The following is a 22,835-nucleotide window of genomic DNA, read 5'->3' on the forward strand; positions in this document are numbered from 1 at the left end:
ACTACTGATTGAACTCTGAAGATTCTGATCTTGGCTAATACATTCAGTTGCTTCCATTTTTGTCAATAAACATTTTGGAGAGATGACAGCAAAACCTGTCTGGATGTATACTGATTATTGTGGTTTCTACAGAAATATGTGTAACAAATGTGAAATATGACAAGGTGACCCAGTGACAGTGATGGTAGTGATAACAAGTGAACTAGAAATCTCAGCACAGTTGTCAACTCCATTTAGTGAGGCAAAAGAAAGTTCTGCGAGATTTTTTCCCTTGTTTTTCATTCAATTTCCTCTTTCATTATTATAAATTGAAATTAACTTATTTTCTCAATCTCCTCTTTAATATGCTAAGATATGTCAAATGTGTCCAGTTGCCTTGAACAATTGGAATACATCCTATTTTAATCTAATTGATTATATTGATCCCATTCCACTCCTCAAACAACACAGCCAAAAATACTCCATCCATTTCTGCAAATGAAACCTCTAGGTGAAGGTTAATTACAAGGCTTGTAAATGAAACAAGTGAAAAGAGACAATGGTCAATTGAAAATAGACCCTAATAGAATAAGAGAAAATAGAATTTTCTCTTACAACATAAGGGTTGGAATTATAAGCCACAGATGCCAGTTCCCAGTTCCCCATGCCAGCTGAGGGTACATTTGATTCCATTCTTTCCCATTGGATTTGAAAACTGCTTAATTATCCTTGTATTCTAATGACTGTGTTTGCAGCGAGGCACTGAGACCTAAATCCTTTCTCTGATGCAGAGATGGGTTCAGTTTATTTGTCTAAAGAAAGGACTATTCTTATGCAGATACATGTTAGACTTTGATATAGTAAGAAAAAGACATTTACATCCTGCCAATTACAAAAGTATGAAGTAAAAGTAAGTCTGTTCCGTGTGTGTGTGTGTGTGTGTGTGTGTGTGTGTGTGTAGAGGAGATTGGAGAGAGAGAAGCAAATTGGCACTTTTTCAGGGACAGTCTAGCTATTTGCTATTCCACAGTTGCTTCAAGAGTCTGCGGTGGCAGCTGGTAGTGCTTCACTGATGGCCATGCTTCCAGGAAACAGCAGAGAGCTAAGACTTAACCTAAAACAATAAACTCAATCCTATTAACAAAGTACTGCCCGCCCCAACCCCACATACCGATCCCCTTCCAGAAAACATCTGTCTTGCTGGTCTTCCATTTGTATGCATAAAGTCACTTCTAAAGTTCACAGCTTCCTGAGCATTTTTCTATTCTCTATTTAAAAATGTGTTTTTCCCACCATCATCTGACAACCTTTCAGCAGCAGAAGTTGTGCATACAATTTAGTTCTATTGTCTCTGTCAAGAATACTCTGCTCACATACCAAGCAATGAAGAACATGCATAACTAATGAGGAATGAAATTTATTGGGGAAATACTATGAAATAAGATAATGCCTTTAGAGAAATTTAGCATTAATCTCATTCACCTTCCAATTTCCTGTTTTCTGCTGGCATAGTTTATTTTATTTTACTTTTCTTCCAGGGTATTTACCAGTTTTTCTTTCCTGTATGTTTTTTTTTCCCCCACTACAGGAATCCTGCCTCCACTCATATCGCATATTCATCCACTTCAGTTAATTAAATGCTTATCAAGACCTATTGATCATCACCACTGCTTCCCCTACCTTTTATCTTCCCTGTTGAAACCCATGTTCTTAATGAAATATATTTTCGTTAAGAGTATTTCTTTGAGAATTATCTTCAGATAGATTCCTACAAGGTACTTTCTTTTCAGTTTTGTCATTGTTTGAAATGCCTTTCTTTTGCCTGACTCGTTCGGTATGTTGGTTTGGGGCATGATAGTTGAATCATGAGAAGTCAATTTATAACAAAAAAAATTCTTGCTCATTTGTAATCAGTTGTTATTGGCTAGAAGACTATTCTTTTTTTTTTTTTTTTAATTCATGAAGATAGGATTTTACCAAAATATTGCCTCTTTCTCTCTGTTCCTTTTCCAGCAACAAATTTTAATACATAGTAGACACATGGAAAATATTCAAGATATATGAATGAATACATTTTTAGTGACTGCTAATGATAGCTACTCTTGGATTTAAAAAAAAAATAAGCATCCTTACCCCTTTGCTCATTAAGTTTAGAGTATAAGAGGACAGTTACAGATTTAAATATGATAAATACTAAGTTGCAGCTGTTTAAAGATTCAATAAAGTTCTCTCTGTGGAAGTAGATAAAATATTTGTTTTAACAGATTGCATAAAAGTTGACTGGGCTTTTCAGACAAACCTTATTTTTTATCCCTTGTTTACTTGAATTGTCATAATCCCAAATGTCTGAACCCTTTGCTTAGTAACAAAGAGATCACTGGGTGATATTCTACTTTGTATCCTTGTCTCCATCATTTAGGGCATCTAGTTGTTAGTGATTACCAAAACACAGAGAAAGCAAATTCACTGAACCTGAACCAGCATTCATGTCAATCTCCAATCTAGAAAAGATTTTAGGGTTTCATCCAGCTCACATGAGGAACTGAAGGGTCATCAGGTTTAGCAGTGGGAAGGAGTCAGAGATACTCCCAGACAGAAGAAGGAGTATATGGAAACACTAGAAGCAAGAAAGAGAAGAAAAACAGGTAAGAGATCATTAAGTACATGGAGCCATATTAAAAATATGAACTTGAATGCAACGAGGAGGCATTGAATGGAAACAAATTTATGATGCGAACTGCCCTGAATAATCACTCTAGGAGGCTCTACAGACAAGAGTGATGCTGGGTTGAATTGATGGTTACATGACAAACAGGCATGGAAAACATGTAATTCTTATTTTAGTGAAATGTTTTCCACTTAATCCAAAACAATAGCAATAAGGAAAACTGTCTAAAAAACAGTCTAATAGCTATAATAGAGCCACTAATTTTTTTTGGAACAAAGGGAAATATTCTTGTATATTTTTGTACTTGATTCGTATTCTGGCTGGTATAAAACACATTAGTCCTTTTTAAAGGTTTAGTTTTTTTCCTTTTTCAAGAATCTCTTTTAAACACCATCATGTGGTGTGGGAGATTTCCTGAGACTTGCAGGACATCTGCTTAAGCTCTGAGATTTCTTTAAAAATAAAATAAACTGTGAGAACATTGGTCTGCCCAAAATGGACAAAAATCCCTGTCACAACAGAAAAGCATCTTTTTTATCAATACACTTTAGCACAGTTGGCTAGAGTATTTGTGAAACTTAAAAAATTAATATTTTCAGCTTATTTAGGAATTATCATTTAGAGTAGTAATTTAAATACTTATAGTTAAATATTTTAAGTGTAAATTAATATTAAGTTGTATAATTTTAAAATACACAGCTTTTGTGGTTCTTTCAGCATTGAGATCACAGTTTAAACTATTTTAACACATCTGATTCTGTTTAACCTCTCAGAGGTCAGAAAGTCTATTCAACTTGCATGTAATTTGTGAGGAGATATGCATATGTGTGTGTCCTGGGTTAGGCTGAAAGCTCCTTCAAGAAATAATACTTCAACACAATTTTTGTTTGCTTTTTTACTTCTAACATGAAAATAAAGGTTTACTACTACTTTTATGATGGATTGGTTAGCTGATTGGTATATCTCCTAGTTTTAGTATGTTCTAGCACTTTTTCAATTTTACTGGAATCCTGTTCCAGTACATTTGTCTTAATTTTCAAATAATATATGCACTTTTTTTAAATGAAAAAGTCAACTATCTTAGGATGGCTTAAAAATAATTTTAATTTTTTTTTCTACAAAGAAACCACACTCAACAGAGGCAAACATATTCAACAGTTTGTTATTAATTTTTAAAGATGTTATTTAGATTACTCTTGAATTATTAATTTTAGGCATTACTTGCTATTTGACACTTTCTTTCATCCAAAATATAATTAAAATAGAATATTATTTCCAGTCCTTCTCAGGATATAAGGTACTATTTTTAAAAAATTTTGTCATATGGTGATAGTTTCTACGTAAGATGAAGGTATTTTGTTGCCTTTTCTCCCTTTGACCACCAAATTTATGTCAGCTATATCTTCGATTTCTACATCTTCAATTTTATCATTTTTCTAAACCTATTCGGACTTTTATTCAGAGTTATGCATTCTCCCTTCCAGAGAACATTATCCTCAAAATCTGTGTGTGTGTGTGGGGGGGGGGGGCAGGGGGTCACTCTTAAATTTATTTAATTGTTTTATCTACATCATTTTATCTCTGCAATTCAATTCTTTTCCTGTCACAGCCACCTGCAGTTCTCTATATAATGCATGTTTTACTAAAATTTATCTGACTTTTCCTCCTTCAATATTCTTCATTTGGTTCTGACAACAAAGTAATGTCCTCCTACAAAGAGTTTGAAAGGAATTATTCCTCCTCCTTTTTCTCAAAATATTTGCATAAGACGTAATATTTCTTCTCAAAACGTTTGAAAGAATTCACCAGCGAAGAGCCATCTATGGAAAAGTACACATATTTTTCCTGTAGTAAGAAAGTGTTTTATTATGAATTTTATTTTTTTAAAATAAATACAGGACTATTCTGATTTACTTTCTTCTGGAATCAATTTTGATGATTTGTGTAGTCAAGGAATACATCTACTTCTAAGTTTCTAATTTATTGCCATTAAGATTAACATAATATTCCCATGGTAAATATATATGAAAAAGGAAATGTCACAAATACATATATTCATAAATTATATTATATATATTATATAAATTATATATATAATATATATAAATTATATATATAATATATAATATAATAAAATTATATATATAATATATATAATACAATTATATATAATATATATAATATAATTTATGAGTATATGTATTTGTGACGTTTCCTTTTTCACTCCTGATATTTTTAATTTGTGTTTTTCTCTTTGTATCTACAAATTTATTTTTATTGATAACTTCTAAAAACAAACATAGTTTGATTATTTTTTGTTTCCTGTTTCATTTTTGTCTCTTTATTATTTCTTTTCTCCTATTTATTTGGATTTAATTTGATTTTTTATTTTATATTTCTTCTTATGTATATTACTAGGCATGAATTTTTCTGAGCTTCCACTTATCTGAAATATAATCAATTTTAAAGTTAAATTTTGTGGGACAGACAATTCTAGATTGACTTTTTTCCTTTTCCCACTTTAAAGACCTTATTCTATTGTCCTCCAAACTGTTTCTCATATATCATTAAAATTGGTAGTTTCCTACATTTAACATGGTTTATTCATTAGGTAGCCTTTGTTTGTTTGTTTGTTTTTGTTTTTTGGCTTTCAACATGTTAACTATTACAAACCTGAGCATCGTTTTTTTAAAAAATTTATCCTTACCAAACATTAGTCAAACATTTTAATAGGTAGGTTTATGCTTTATCCAAAAAGTGCCAATATTTACTCAAATATTTTTCTGCACAATTTTATTTCTAGAATTCTGATTGCAATTATATTAGAATGATTCATACTGTCCAAAATGAGACATTATCCATTGTTTTCAAACATTTTATTTTTTATGATTATGCTTCACTTTTATAATTTCTATGAATCTATTTACTTTTACTTACTTTTTTCTTCTGCTGTCTCCAATTTACTGTTATGCAAATTTATATTCATTAAATTTTTCATATTCTACATTATAATCTTCAATTCTAAAATTTTCAGTTGGTTTATCCATATTGATTCAATTGCTCTGCTGAGATTTTCATTCTCTTTAATCATGTCAAATGCTTTGTTCATATACCACAGAAATACAAAGGATTATACAAGAATACTATGAAAGACTACAGGTCACCAAATTCAATAACTTAGAAGAAATATACAACCTTCCTAGACTGAATCACGAAGAATTGGAAAATCTAAATAGACCGATAAACAGTATGGAAATTTAAACAATCATCAAAAACTTCCCTCCCAAAAAAGTCCAGGACCAGATGTCTTCGCTAGTGAACTCTATCATGCATTCAAAGGTGATTTAATACCTGTACTTCTCAAACTCTTCCAAAAAATTAAAGAAGCAGCAATACTTCTTAATTCATTTTATTTATTTATTTATTTAGGCAAGGCAACCCTTGGTTGACTTCACAGATTGCAAGGACCTTGTCAGCTTGCAATCCCTTATTTTTTATTTTTTACACCTACAGCACGTGGTCTTCCTAGGTCGTCTCCCATCCAAGTACAAACCAGGCCTGACCCTTCTTAGCTTCTGAGATCAGACGGGGTCAAGCTTGTTCAGGGTGGTATGGCCGTAGACTCCTAATTCATTTTATGAGGCCAACATCACCCTGATACCAAAACCTGGTAAAGATAACACAAAAAATGAAAACTACAGACCAATATCTCTGATGAATACAGATGCAAAAGTTCTAAACAAAATACTAGCAAATCGAATACAACAATACATTAAAAAGATTATACACCATGATCAAGAGTGGTTCATTCCAGGGGCACAAGGATGATTCAACATATGCAAATCGATCAATGTGAAACCACTAAAACAAAATAAAGGATAAAAATCATGTGATCATATCAATAGAAGCAGAAAAAGCATTTGACAAGATATAGCATCCATGTACGATTAAAACATTTAATAAAATGGGTGTAGAAGGAAAGGACCTCAACATGATAAAGGCCATATATGACAAACACTCAGCTAACATCATACTTACTGGTGAAAAACTAAAAACCTTCCTTCTTAGATCAGGAACAAGACAAGGCTGTCTGCTATCACCACTCATTCAATATACTATTGGAAGTCTTAGGTAGAGCATTCAGGCAAGAATATTAAAAGGCATCTCAATTTGGAATGAAGAAGTCAAATTGTTACTTTGTACAGATGGCATGATTCTTTATATAGAAAATCCTAAGCATTCCACTAAAAAATTATCAGAAACGATCAACAAATACAGTAAAGTTGCAGGATACAAAATCAATGCACAAAAATCCATTTTGTGTGTATATACTAAGGATGTGTTTTTAAATAAAATAATTATCATTTTATCTAGTTCTTCATATGAAAAATTATTCTTCAACTTTATGCCAAATATTTTGATGATGGAATGGATCTTGTGGAATCCCTTTAAAGGATGTTAAATTTTGTTCTGGAAAAGAGTTAAATAACTGGTAAATTATTTTGTTCTGCCAGGCTTGATTTTATTGTTTGAAAATGCTGTTTCTGTTTTGACTTTATTCATAGGATCTGGCCTTTATGTAGCACATAATCTTTATTTCTAAGGCCTAAATTTACTCTGGTGCAAATTTATCTTTGCAGGGTTCCAAATTCTCCCAGCACTGTATGACTTTTGGTGTTTTTATTCAGCTTGCAGTCCTAGGAGTAGTCCCTCTCTACTAGCCTCAAAAGGTTTTACCCCATAAAACCACAGATAAAACTTAGGCAAAGATTCATAGAAACCCCCATGTAGACGTCTGATGTTCACCTTTGTTTATCTTTCTCTTCTCTTTCCTCTTCAGTATTCTGGCCTGAAAATTTCTACCATTTCAACTACTCTAAGTTCTGAGCTCTGCCTTTTCATGTCAGCAAAAACACCATGTTCTGTTTTTGCCTCTTCTCCTCTTCTAGGTAGTGTTCCCAAATAGAGGCATGAAGTACAAATGGACTTGTACTTGAATTTTTTCTTCTCTCAAGGATCACACTCCTCTTGTCCAATATCTAAAAATACTTTCCTCATTTATTTTGAGCAAGGCTGACATCAGTTACTCTATCACTGCTGGAAGAGGAATTTGAGCTTTTATTATACACTTTAGTTAATATAAAAGTTTGAGCATTAGATGTCATTCTAATAAAGGAAACTATAATCATAGCTAGAAGTGATCCTTCAGATTAAATGTGTGTTTTTTGTTTTTGTTTTTTAATTTTTACTTTTCAAATCTGACAATGCTATAAGAAATCCAAAGACATCACCTGGCCCATTGTTTTATTGCTATATTTCTCCTAATTTAAATTATAAATAATTGGTATGTTATATTTTATATAAAGCAGAAAATTAATCAAATGTATTATTAACTTACTTATTGCATTTTAATATTCCTTATTTCTGTCTACTTCTCTCCATCTGCACTAAAACCAATATACTTCACATCATCTCTAAGTATAATTTCTTCTTGATTGCAATTTTATTTTCACTTCAGTTGATTTTTCATCCAAGCTAGTTTGTCTATAATGTATTCTTCACGTTATGGTTGTAGTGCTTCTTTAAAGTGAGCATAAAATTATAGCATGTCCCCTTTAACAAACATTCAATAATTATTTATGTTTTCTAAGATAATATTCTAAGGCTATGCATAGCATAAGAAACTATTATGAAATAATGGCTCTTTTTAAAAAATATCTTCAACTTCACCTCTCTTTATTCCTCTATTCCTTATCAACTCACAACCTATGGAATAGACATACTTGGATATTGACTGTAGGTCTTAAGCTAAAGCTCTATTCTTCCATACTAAATTGTTATTTATCTTGTATTATTTTAACTTAGATGTATTTCACTGCTTTACATTTCTCCATTCATTGTAGTCTATTGAGGATGAGGATAGAACACATGGTATTGCTAGTTAGTCAATAATTTTGACCAATGAATAAGGTCTATTGAATCATTGAACAATGTTATATAAGGCTTGTTGAATTCATTCAAAAGGTAAATGGAGTAAATAAAAGGTACGTGTTTTTAAAAATTTACATTTTTAAGATCACTATTAAGTAGTGCAAAAAAACCTTTTAAAATATAAGTGATAGAATAAGAAGTCATTAACATTTAAGCAGTGAATAAAATCATTTAATTAAATAATTAAAAATAAAACTAATGCTAACATCCTGGTGAATCGCAATGAAAAAAATAAATGCATGCTTCCATAGTGAATTATCTTCTATTTCTTAGGGAACATCATTCCTTAGCTATAGAAAACATGGAGACACAAGAAACAGCGGATCCATGAACATTGCTGCTTAATCACACAAAACTGAGAGAAAGACTGGTGGATTACTGGTCCTTACATGTACATAATACCACATTTTAATAGAAGAAAATAATTACAATAAGATTTCAATTAGTTAGATATAGGTAACTATATTAAAGTTTTTTTGTTGTTGAATGAATCAGAAAACAACAAACCAGTACACAAATGTACTTATAACAATCCTTCTTTAACATGAATTTCTTTACAAATGGAACATGAAATACAGATAATTTTGAGTGGCAATTTGTAAGTGCTGTTTTCACAAGAGGCCCAGAAAAAAAGATCATTCAATTTGAAATCCAACAAATATAGATTCTGATGAAAGCAATAGATGACCTTCAATTGACAGTGTCTTTGTTTTCCAGTCTGATATTGTCAAAAATGTTTTGAGCAATGAAGGCAGAATGATCGCATGGATAGATAAGAAATAGTAAGTTCTTAAAATAAATAACCATATGCTCCAGTTTTTGAGAAAGGAAGTATAGTTTCCAGACGAAATTAAGAAAATCTTTAAGGAAGTAGGCCAGGAGAGAAAGAAATGAAGAAAGATGAATGAAGATTTGAAAGCAAGCTTTTAAGAAGTTTGATAAAAATAAAATGGTGGCATAATAATAATAAAAAAAGATAAAAAGTATGCATTATTATACAACATAACATCTTTTTTTCATCCTCTTCTGTGAAGAATAGTACTATCTTAGGCAGCTTAGGCTGTCATAATAAAATACTATAGACTGGGTGGCTTAAACAACAGAAATTTATTTCTTTTACGTTCCGAAGGCTAGAAGTTCAAGGTCAAGCTGTCAACATAATTAGTTTCCGGTAAAATCTCTTTTCTTGGTTTGCAGACAGTAGGCTTTTTGCTGTCTCACGCGGCGGAAGAAAGATAATAAGCAAGCTCTCTGGTGTATCTTCTTATAAGGACATTAACAATCAATGGATTGTTTGTCCCTTTGGAATAAAAAAAAAAAATCTGGAGTCAGAGACCTAGAGAAATTAGAGGAACAGGTAGCAGTGAGAATAGAATTCTTGAATTTGAGGTTGTGGAGTATTGTCAATTATTGGTAACAAGAAGGTCTCAGGTATGACCGTGCACAGTGTGGATGGCAGAAATGTTTATGTGAGTATCTACAGAAGTAATGAATGACTATCAAGTCTAGGATATTAGAAAGATCATCTATGGAGATATTAAAATCATCAAAGTTCAGGACAGAAGAAATATTGGAAAGAACGTAAACAAACTCAGGAGCCAAAATCTTCAAGAAATAAGTGGAAAGATAAATGACTCCAAGAATATCAGCTAATAGGTGGAATTAATCTGCTAGCATTAGCTTCAAATATGGTTTTCATATTATGTTTAATCAATGCTATATTTTACACACTGGGAGGTATCAAACAGCAACTGTCCAGAGACGTGCACCAAATCACATAAAGTACCTAGAGACACTTTTTTTTTTACTCACTTACTTCCCATATCCTCAGGAAGAAGAACTAGTAAGGATGCATAGAAATTAGGCAAATGTCAGCTTTAAAAATTCAACATTTTGAACAATGGCGTAGTTGGGAGAGAATAAGCCACAGTCACTGAATGTTCAAGCAAAGTCTGTATGACCATCTGTCAAGGATTCTGTAGAGAAGATAATTATTTTTGTGGGAAGTCTTTTCACCACTCCACCAGCATATTACCCTCGTATGCAAATGGTAGGAACACATCACATACTGATCAAATAACTCTCTCGCTCTCTTCCTCTTCCCCCACTTTCTCTCCCTCCCTCTCTCCTTTCCTTCTTTTTATCAAGTGCCAAGCACTGTGCTTGGTAGTGTGAATAAAGACTTTAAAATATGTTCAGTGATTTTAGGTACTATAATTCTAGGGACAGGAAATTTAACTTTGGGTAGTGAACACACAATGCACTCTCCTTCTCTCTCTTTCTCTCTCTCTCTCTCTATATATTATCGAATTGTACACTTGAAACCTATATAATTATATGAACCAATGTCACCCCAATAAACTTAATTATATATATATATAATGTATGTATGTATATAAGTAAATTCTAGGGACAGCAAATAAAAAAGTAGGTATGCATATCCTCAAATAGACTTGTTGTATAGGGTGAATGGAATTTAAGTCAAGAAAACTTTACAGAGGAGAAAATGCTAGAGCTTGCTAAGATGAGGAAGCTCTTGATGGTTTGAGAAAAGGGGGAGCAAATTTTGGAAACTAAAAAAAAGCATTTGCATAGATGTAAAGGCACAAAAGAGTAGACACTAGAAAAATGCCACATTAACTTTGGTGGGGGACATTTGGGGTTGGAGGAGATCAGCGGCCAGGGATGATTGGGAGAAGATGAGGCAGGAGCTAGGTCATGAAGATCCTTGCATTTATACTCTGTAACCAGAGATTTTATGTTTTGTTGGTTGCTTGCCTGCTTATTTCTCTTAAAATGCAAATGTGTTCATGTTGCCTCTTTAATGTGACAGCAGGGTTCACCAAGCTCTTGTCTCAGTAATTCTAACTTCCATCTGTATCTACTCTCCCACATCCTTTATCAGTAGAAGTAAAATCCTCGTGCTCCCTTTCCTCTCGTCAAGTTCTTCTAAAGCTTTTCCTCTATTTGAGACGATCGTCTCACCCAACACCCTCCATGAACTGCTGTTTCCATTCTCCTTGTTTCCACTGGGAGTTATATGCAGCTTATAACTTACTATAGACCACAAAGCCTTTGTGTCCAGCTCTGTAGCATTGCTAGGTCCTCTGTTTACAGGCTTCCGTTTTTATGGTACATGTTTCTTCCCCATGTCAATGCCAACTAAACTTAAGTCTTCCGTCTTTGACTATAAGAGAATGCAGGAACTCTGCATTCTCTTTACGGCTGGGACTCAGGTGAATGAGTGCTTGTATGAAGGGACAAGTGGCTGCATGGAAATACACATCCATATGGGGGAGTATGGGTACTTTTCTGCTGGTGATTGAAATTCAGTGGATCAAACAGGGAAGTGATTTGATTCAACGTGTGTTTTAAAAAAAATTCTCTTTGGCGAGCTTGGGAGGAAACTTGGAAAGAAACAAGATTAGAATACGACTATCAGGATATGAGTTAAGAGGATATTTCAATGTTTTAGGAAAGAGGAACTTATGGAGGAATATAAGAGAGCACGAAGTAAAATAAGTTGATTACAAAGAGATTGAGACACTATACGATAACTAATTGGATGCATAGGATAAAAGAAGGGTGGTGGTGGTGGTGAATATGAGCATGACATGATTCTGGCTAAGTAGACGGTGTTGTCTTCCATCAGAACAACTACTGACACAGGAATAGAAGGTCTTGGCTTGAGGCAATAGGGCCAGTTTTTATGAGGCTTAAGCTAGTTATGTAGAGAGGAAACTGGCTTTACAGTGTGTATATTTATTACTCTCTACATAGGTTTGGATGGGAAACCTAAATTATGGAATCAATGAATAGGAGGTAACTTTTAAATAATGAAAATGAATAAGTTTCAGCATGTAAAAATGTAACACGAGAATGCAATAGGATAGGACATTAGCTTGGAAAGCCTCAATCTAAAAGGACCCCCCCCGCCCCGCTCCCCAATAAAAGCTAAGATAGCAAAATTATAGGACAATCAGGAGAGATATTTTACATGGAAGCCAAGGGAAAATAAATTTCTTAGAGCAAGTGATCAAAATACTAGATGTAGCAAGGAGGCCAAATAAAATAGAGACTAGAACGTCTCTAATTTTCATCACACAGAGATTATTGATGCCTATTGTCAGCCAAGTGGTAGGTGCAGTGACCAGACCATAGAGGCAGAAGAGTAATTGCAAGGAGAATAAGTTAATGAGTTAATAAGGGGATTGGCTCCTCCACAGAGAAACATATCTATGTTATAAAGAAAAGCACCACAAAGCATTCAAGCTAGTGGAAGAGTGTTTGCTAAAATAGTATTAGCCTCAACTACAGTGATATTTCAGAGTAAGAGCACTTGTTTTGCATAATGAAACATTCTCTCCCCAAATTTTATTACCTATACAAAGCAAAGTGCTCACTCTAAAAATATCAATGCTTGATCTGCTAAATTTGTAGCATCCATATTTTTGTTGCAATGTGAGTATACCTGAATTCAGACCCTAACATTTTAATCTGAAGGTTAAAGTGATAAAAATGATTGCATAAGTACTTAAAAGTATTTTGTGACTCTGAAACAATGTTTAAATCTAAAATACCCCTATTACTTTTTCAGCAACAACTTGTTTGGGTGCTGAATAGATAATGCATATCGATGAGAGCTTACTCTTAAATGTCTACGTACCATTAAAAGACAGGATTTCTCTCCTGGTATTTCAGTAGATAATTTATCATTGACAGTCACTTCCGTTAAGACTGCAGTCTAATTTTTAAATACTCTTTTCCTCACCTTCAACTACCTACAATGTCACTTTGTGTATCGTCATAAATATTTCATGTTGGAAATTTGTCAAGAAGAGAAAAAAAGCAATATACACATGGTTATTTCCTGAGGTATAGTCTCTAATAGCTAAAATGTCCTATAATAAAGAAATTATGTAAATTACAGTGCATTAGCTTGCTAACATATTATCTTGTCTTTAAAATAATCGTGACAAATTTTGTAACATATAAACTGTATATATAATGTTTCATTAAAAAGCAGAGTATAGAATGATTTGGTCATTACTATTTCAATCATAAAATATGCATATCCTTTTTGATAATATATGGAAGATAATATGAAAACAAAAATAACTGAGATGTGTTTTTGATTTATAGGACATTTTATTTTCTTCAGAAGTCACTTTGCTTTTCAATAAGAAGAGGATATGTCACAGGCTCTGTTGTTGCTATTCAACAAAGCTAATAAAAAATTGTCAGCAATTAAAACTATAACATTGTAATAAAGAGGTTTCTTGGCTTCTTATAAATGACATTAAGCGTAACATTGTAATATTATTTTCTTTATAGTATATCCATCAATGAATAACATTTATCTTCATGTAAGTGGGCAATATAGACCTATCTCCCCAGGATTCCACGAGTGATCTCTGTGAAGCTTTATCTAGCACAGAAAATCCAGACATTTTGGTTTTCCTGAAGACTGCATTCTGCTCTTGGGTGAAACAGTTGGGCACAAAGTCTCAACCTCACAGATGGTTATTAGCTTTGAGTTGCCCTGAGGCAGAATCCTTATGTTGCTCTATGTATTCTATAGTATTTGTAACTGATTGTATTTTTATCTTAACAAAGGGTTTAAACACATGCAATTAAAAACAAAGCACAATTGCCTCCTTTGGTCTAAATAGGAATAAGTCATGAAAGTTTTTGATGTTGCTTGTTTTTAGAAATTAATTCTTTAGTTAATGGGCCTTTGATTGGGCCTCAAACTAATCCATATAGTAAAGTGAATTGAGGGAGAAACATGAGGCCCATGTCGTGAGTGAGTCTGGCTTGGATCAGCGTCAGCTCCAAAGTGCCTCGGGCTCCTCAAGGGAGAAGGTGAAGTCATGACTGGCATGACTGGCAGGTGTAGGGGGCTACAGGACTCTTGGAACATGGCCAGCAAAGACACAACTCACACCGCAGCTGGCTGGCCAGTGAAAGCTTCATAGCTTATTTATAACAGGTCTTTTCTCACATGTCCACTTCTCTTAGCTTTTTGATTGCCTTTTAAGGCAATCCTGGAATACACACATCATTAAAAACTGGGTCTCTTTTAATTCCAAGATTCTCGAAGGCAATCCAGCAGCATATGAGGACTAGATGTGATGTTAAGTAAAAAGCCTTTAAAGGGTAGATAACTCTGCCTCAGCCTTGCAGGGAAACTCTGTGAAGACAGTAGAGGTTACAACATAGGAAATAGGAGAGCACTGGTGTTTATACTCCTGCACCAGTCATGGGTTAACAGCCACTATAAACTTACCAGGGGCTGTAAATTCCAAGATATTTCCAGATACTTTCAGATACTCTCTGTGCATGTAGGCAAAGCAGGTTTTAGCAGTGTAGGGGTAGCCCTCTGACAAGGAGATGCAAATGATGGCTTCTGGGAGAGCAAATAAACCATAGCAAGTGTGTCAAAATAGTAAGTGGATCTGAGAGGATGTGGGTGGAGCTGTGATAGTGCCTGCTATGCCACTGTGTATGTGTGTGTGTGTACGTAAGTATATACATTTTTTTTCAGTTATCTCTTTATAAACATATTTCCTTATTAAAAATGGTCCTTGGTGACTTTACTTGGAAGAACTATATACCATGAGGACACTAATATGACCTTCCTACACTTCTGCCTTTCTCTACAGTTCTTCATCTCACATTCATAACATTGAAAAACTTATTTTAGGATGCCTGATGGATATTTTTCAGTTTATAAAAGACATTTAACCTAATCCCAGTCACAGAGACTGGATTAGTGTTTGCATGGATTTTTTTTTTTTTTTCTTTTTAAAAGATTCAAAGGAAAGGGCAGTATCACTGAAGGAGTCTGGTCTTATCCAAGGGAAACTTGGTGGATTATCAGCATTACCTTCCTTCTTGGCATATCTAAGGATTGATACAAGTTACTTAAGGATTATTATAATGTCGTTTATGATTCTCCTATAGAATATAAATTTAAATCAAGTCACAGAATCATATATTTTTGAAGATAGAAGAAATCATGATGTCACTTAACTCAATTCTCTCATTTACAAATGAAAAAGGCATAGCTGTGGAGATAAAATATCTTCCCAGGAAAGTGTAGATTTCAAAATATGAAGCGTGATACTTTTGACTCTCAGCTCAATTATTTCCCTGACCCTTCTTCTTTACATGCAATTCAATTTTAATAATGTCCCCCACTGTCACTCTGCAATATGAACATGTTTTTTTACACAGTAGACACTTATGGCTATATTTAAAAGAAAACCCAAATTCATATTATGTTACAAGGGTACATTCATTATGTTGTAGCTTCTACAGTTTTCAATAGCATATTTTAAAAATTCTTTCTTATTCCATAATTATATGGTAGTGTGAGATTGATGGTTAGATTTTCTAAGTGAGTATAAAACTTTAAACATAGGCAGTGGTAGGACCTTTTTTTCCACTTCGAAATTGTTCTTCATAGTGATACATGATCAGGAAAGCAAAAATCTCAGTTTTCTAAACAGTGTACATGCACAGGAGGTCACAGTGAAGGTTACCATGGGAGTTCTAATTCTGAATTTCCTGAATTCTGTGGGCTTAAATCATAACTTTAATGTTCCATTAATGCAGGGCGTTTTATTACACTGAATTGTTTTATGTCTTTTATTCTGCACTAATGGACATTGTGTTGATTTCTGTGAATATCAAGGAGAGCTCAGTATTCTGGTAAAACTCTTTTTAGTTCATGTTTTATTTTTAAGATCTTCTTATTTGAGTTTGACTAAAACAATTTAAAAGCTTTTCTATCAATAACCATTTTTTTTTATTTTATAGAAAGACCAATCAACACTGTTTTATGTATTTAAAATTAAGATGTGCCTTCCAAAAATTTGGAAAAATTTATGATTTGTTTTATTGTTTTAGAAACTTTAAAATACCATTAAATCATTAGGTGATATCTTTGTCACTCAAATTTAAAAACATAAGGCTATCATTAAAAAAAAAATGAATAACAAAAATTTCAATTGGACATGAATATAAATCACACTTATAGTGTAGTTCTCTAATTCTGGAATAATTTGTGAATTTCTTGATGGGAGTGATCATGTTTTAATATATTATGTATAATCAATCAGTTGCTCAATAAATTAGTTAGTTGCTCAATAAATATTTATCAAATTAAATAGAGTTCTTGAGTTCCTAAACGTATTGTGTTTATCCTATTTTATCTATTCCAAAATAGGTATTCTCAATTTAAGTCAAGGTGGAACACACCACTTCCAATAAGCTTAGTGATAGTTCTGAGCATTATTCTGTAGCAAATTAAAAGGGAAGAAAGACGTGACTTGGTATTCTTTACAAACCTATTACATGAAAACAGACTCAAAGCTCAGTGAAAGCAAGGACTGTGTTTTGTTTGCCATTCTGAGCCAGTAGCTATAATGTAATGCTATTTGAAATTGGCTCCCTAGACCTTAAATTGTGTGTTTACTATTTTAGCATCATGCTGACATCTTCATAATATGACAAATCTAATATGTTTTCATATATGTTTTACATACATATTTTTTCTTAGAATGCAAATATTCTTTTGGTATAATAAGTATATGAGTTTTTGAGGCATTAAAATTAATAACAGATGGAATAGTTGAAATAATTGATGATGAAGTATGAAAAACAAAGAAGGAAATCCAGATGAGTAAGCTACTGATAGGTCAAATACTTCCAATGGGCCGAATATGGGTGACTCTTAATATGCCACAGGTGTTAATTCTCATATTCAAAATGATATTCTTTTCTTCAGATGTGAAACTTATTATTCCAATAGGTAAAATATCTTGGCAGAGGGAAAGTGAGGAATCTAGGGCATGGTAGCATAAAAAACTAAAATACATCTATTAAAGTTGAATATTTGTATTCTCTTTAATCCACAATTTTATTCCCAAGTTTATATTCAACAGAAATGTGTACTAATATTCACCAAAATTTATGTGCAAAAATATCCATAACCTCACTTAAAATATTCAAAATATAACATAACTGCAGGATATATATAAACATATATATGTATTTTTTATTTATATTTGCATTATACTTATATACATATATATTTTATACATGTAAATGTATGTGTAAAATACATTAAAAATTCATGTATATATGTAAAAATGGGTAGGTTCATACAATGGAATGTTATATATATTAATTAATGAACAAACTACAATTACATATAATAAGAGATAGAGGTTTTGCAAAGATAATGTTGCACGAAAGTAGGCAGACACAAAGTTTTATGCTACATGATTCTAGTTATATTAATTTCAAAAACAGAGAAAAATGGTTTGTGGTTTTGAAATTAGGTGAGTGATTACTTTGGGAGAAGCGGTGACTGCGAGGGAGCTCTTGCAGGGGCTAGCGATTACTCTTTCTTGACCTGAGTTTTGGTGACACAAATGTGATCAGTTTGTAAAAAATTCATTGAACTGTACATTTATGCATTGTAAACTTTGTTATGTACATCTACACTAAAATTTCAGTTAACCAAAAGAAAATATGCTAAAATAAAGTGTATTTTGGAGTCATATAGATTTAGGTTTAAATGGATCTCTAGTTTTACTTTAAGTTGCTTTTAGATTGCAGGTGGGGAAATGAGGCTGAACCACCTACATTATTCAATTGTTTTAAAGATTAAGACCAGAAAAAAAATAGTCATGGCATAAAATATTTAGATAAAAACTATTAAATTTTTGTTTGTTCTTACATAAAATTTCAAATAAGCACAGTTAGAAATCAAATCTCTGATTCTAAAGCCAACAGTTTTTTCTTAGATCATATGGCCTTTCTTCTACCATGATTTTACTTTTAAGGAAGAATTACATGTTACAGCAATTAAAGAAAAAAAAATCGACTTTTATCAATCACTTTTAGCCTAAATCTTTTTTAAAAAAAATCTAGGATGAAGGAGAAACATGTTTCAAATTTTAATTCTTTTGAACTCTCGATGGCCTCAGAATAACTAGTGATGCCAGTACCAGATGTTCTCGACAGTGATTTTGATTTACTGGTTGGTATTTTCTTCCATGAGAGTTCATGATCTGATGATTTGTAACTTAACTAATAATAATTAAAAAAAAAAAAAATGAGGGAGAGAGAATGACTGAGAACAAGAAGGGTCTAGATAGATCTCTTTATAACCTTGTCATGCTGTCACTGCACTCCCAGTTAACAAGGAGTTGTCTTGCATAACAGCTTGTGTGTTTGTCTGCCTTATGACACAACTGAAAGATATTGACTTTTTAAAAAAAGATACTCTTTTTTCATCTGTGCAAAATGTCATGATTTCTTGTTTGACTCACCAGGTCTCTTGCAGGTGGCTTTTGAGTCATTCCAATTTCTCCTTTACCAACAGATTCATTGAAATTGAATATAAGTAGGGTCTATTTAAGCTAGGAAAAAGAATATTTCCTTCTCTTAATTTTTAAAATGTGTAAATAAACTTCTTTGGCATATGTTGCATGAAAAACTCACAAATTTGACTTTAAGTCAACAAGTGATGACAGGTCAGGTGACAAACCTGGAACTTGGCATGAAAACTGTCTACTAGTTTCAGCTGGTTCTGAAGGGATGGATGCAGTTGTAGACGCTAATCAGGTTAGCTAGTGTCAAGCAGATGAAGATTTCTCTTACACAATTTTTTACAATGCCTAATACCAGGGTAGCTACAATAGGGGGTCAGAATCACAACCAGTGTGTGCATTTACAACCCTGAGCAATAAATGGCTGTCCATTCATGAAGGTGAGCATTTGACATTTAGAAGATGTATTGGTAAGAAACAGAAGCCCAGTCCCTCTATGTAATTCCACTAGAATTTCTTATGTGGTGAAGCCTTGGGATTGTGGGTAAGATCAGAAACAATGAATAAGAATAAAGCCTAACCAGAGTTGAGTGAATAATCAGTTGCAGGAAAAGAGATGCGTAGAAGAAGTTTTTGTGACACTGGAATCATTTCTGATAAGTAGCTAAGGAGCACTGGAGAAACAGAGATGTCAACTTTTTGTAGCATAGTGCTGAAAGTAACGGCAAATGAGGCTAGGTTCTTGCAACAGTAAGTTAGCATGTTTGTCAACTTTTATTTTTCTGAAAACATAGGAAGGGCTGCTTATTATGAACACTCAGATATTTAGAATTCTCGGCAAAAGAATAAAGGATATGAAGTGCAGTTGATACTGGTCTAAAATATTTATAAAAACATAACTGTATACATTTTTAGAATAGTTTCTTTTTTTCCCTAGAGAAGGCAAACCTATAGAGTAAGAGAGGAAATTTCCACAGGGTTGGTCATGGAAATAAAGGATGATTGCAAATGGCACAAGGATTTTTTTTGGAGTGATGAGATTTTTTAAACCTAGACTGTGGCAATGGTTACACAAATCAGTAAATTTAAATTATTTAATTGTACAACTAAATGAATTACTATAGTATGTAAATGGTACTTCAATTAACCTGTTTAGAAAGTCTTTAGTATTTCAATTTTTCTGGTTAACAGGCTTCACTCTTCTCTGTCTTTTCTTTACAATATGCTGTTTTTGTTAGTTATTCTTTCATTGTGTGTGATCCCTTATAGCTAATAGAGACCATCAAGAAAAAAAAAAAAAATCCCAAACCAGACTTTGGATTTCTTGACATCAATAAAAATTATCATTTTTTCCTCTTATCATGGGAAACAGAATAGAAAACAGATTAAATCAGTGTCTATTTGTCTTAAGCAAGATACAACAGGTTTCTGAGCTCTTATCAAAATATAAGCCTATGTTCTGTAATAAAAATAAGACTGCAATGCTTGCAAATCTTCTTTTATAATCCTTCTTTATGTTAAAATCATACTGGCGTATGTTTTCATATTTCCATAAAAGAATAAGAAGAAAGCATCTTTTTGTACCTTTTGTATGTGAGAGAATTGGTATAGAATGTTACCACACACTAACCTTCAAGGAAAATAGAAAAAGTGTCAGAAACACCCACCCTCCTCCCTGACTCCCACACTGAAGGCCCTGGTATCTTATTACTTGGAAATAGGTTTTATAATGTGCCTTTCCAAAACTATTGCAGCCCATGGACACAACTTCTTTGTCTTCTGCTCTCTTTTTTTTAAGTAAGGCCAATTCTTTGGGTCAAGACTGATGACTGAACAATCTCACTTTCAGGGAGAGGGCTTGAAGTGGAGACATTGATACATTCCATGACCCTGAACTTGATAATATAAAAATCCCATGGAAAACATACGACAAATCTTTAATCTGTTTTCTATGACTGCTTCTACTATATTGCATTATCATATTTAATACTGCTTTGAATAACATAATATATTGTGATTATATAGCCATCTCATATGTGTATATACCACATTTACTTTATTCCTTCATCCACCGGTGGATAATTGGTTTGCATCCACTCTTTGGTTATTGTGCTACTATGAACATGAGAGAAAAGATATACCTTCGGGATTCTGATTTCAATTATTTTGGATATATTCCCAGAAATGAGATTTTTAGATTATATGGTAGTTCTATTTTTAATGTTTTGAGGAAACGCTACACTGTTTTCTATTGCGGTTGCACCATTTTATAATTCTACCAACATTGCACAGAGATTCCAATGCCTCCACATCCTCACCGACTTCTCATTTCCTTTTTTTTTTTTTTTGATAGACACCATCTTAATGGATGTGAAGTGATATCTTGTGGTTCTGACTTGCATTTCTCTAATGATTAGTGATGGTGTATATCTTTTTATACACTGGCCAGCCATTTGTATATCATTTTTGGAGAAATGTCTATTCAAGTCCTTAGCCCATTTTTTAATTGGGTTATTTGTTTTTTGTTTTTTGTTTTTTGATGTTGAGTTGTGGTAGTTCTTTATATATTCTGGTCATTAACTCTTTATTAGATATATAATTTGTAAATATTTCTCTAATTCTACAACTTGCTTTTTCACTTCGTTGATTGTGAACTTTGATGCACAAAAGTTTTTAAGTTTCATGCAATCTTGTTATCTGTGCTTTTGGTGTCATACCCAAGAAATCATTGCCAAGATCAATGTCATGAAGATTTTTCCGTATGTTTTCTCCTAGGAGATTTATGCCCATAGGTCTTAAGTTTAGCTCTTTAATCCATTTTGAGTTAATATTTGTATGATATATGATAAGAATCCACATTCGTTCTTTTGTATGTGGGCATCCAGTTTTTCCAAGACCAATTGTTAAAGAAACTGTCCTTTCCCCATTGAGCGGTTTTGGCAGCCTTGTTGAAGATCATTTGACAATGTATGTGAGAGTTTATTTCTGGGGTCTCTATTACATTTACAGCAATCTCTAGCCTTTAACTCACAGAATAAATTTACTATTTAATTGGCCACCTGCTTGAAAGAGGGGGTTAAATTTTTCAACAGTGAAAATAGTCTGCTTCTGGTAGAGAGATGACCTGAGTCAGCAGGAGTTTCTCTTTTTATCACTTGGCCTGTGCTTTGATTTAATGCTTGGCAATCTTCAAGGCACTATCAGAGTATGTTTTTCTTAATTTTCTTCATCAGCTTTAACATTAACACTAATACATATTACCTATTAATATATATTCCTATGCCTGACATTATTACTTTTGCATATTTGTGTGAATTGACATCTAGTATTGTAGCCTTATAGCCATTTTAACTAAGAAAAGGTCGAATTTATTCAGGGAACACTTACAAATTTCCAGTTAAAATGGTAATTGTTTAAAATATATTATTAGAATATTTCAATGACTTATACATGATTTTTTATAGATTATTTTATAATCTGATGTACAGTGACTCAACAACTCCTGTTAACAGGAAGCCAATGTTCTATTTTTTAAAATATGTCTTAAGAATTTTATTTTTTTTGGCTAACTGTAAACTTTAGACTCTATTCAGTTATATTCTTAAGAAGATTGAAATTTGTATGATTCAACTCAGTCCAGATCTAGATTGGTATATAAATTCCATTTTTAGGACATATCATGGTTTATATCTCCATATGGCAAACATCTTTCCAGCTTCATCATCTTTTTGATCCTGCCTACATTCATTCTGGTACAACTCATTTTCTCTTAATTTTTTCCCTACGAGTTGCTTTTAATCCATTCAATTTACTCTTTATTCCATCTCTACTAAAAACAAAACAAAACAGAC

General features: G+C 32.8%; 1 long non-coding RNA gene and 1 pseudogene across 1 annotated transcript in view; one reads left to right on the top strand and one right to left on the bottom strand.

Moving 5' to 3' along the window:
* The first annotated feature begins 2,323 nt into the window (after positions 1 to 2,323).
* LOC111737451 overlaps positions 2,324 to 22,835 on the top strand; it is a 67,730-nt gene continuing 47,218 nt past the window's right edge. Inside the window, exon 1 of the long non-coding RNA XR_002779437.1 lies at positions 2,324 to 2,624. This is a non-coding gene — a long non-coding RNA (uncharacterized LOC111737451). The remainder of the gene's footprint in view (positions 2,625 to 22,835) is intronic.
* Positions 6,152 to 6,270, bottom strand: LOC111737482 (annotated as a pseudogene).

Source organism: Pteropus vampyrus, unplaced genomic scaffold, assembly GCF_000151845.1.
Source record: "Pteropus vampyrus isolate Shadow unplaced genomic scaffold, Pvam_2.0 Scaffold27, whole genome shotgun sequence".
In the NCBI taxonomy this organism is placed as follows: domain Eukaryota; kingdom Metazoa; phylum Chordata; class Mammalia; order Chiroptera; family Pteropodidae; genus Pteropus; species Pteropus vampyrus.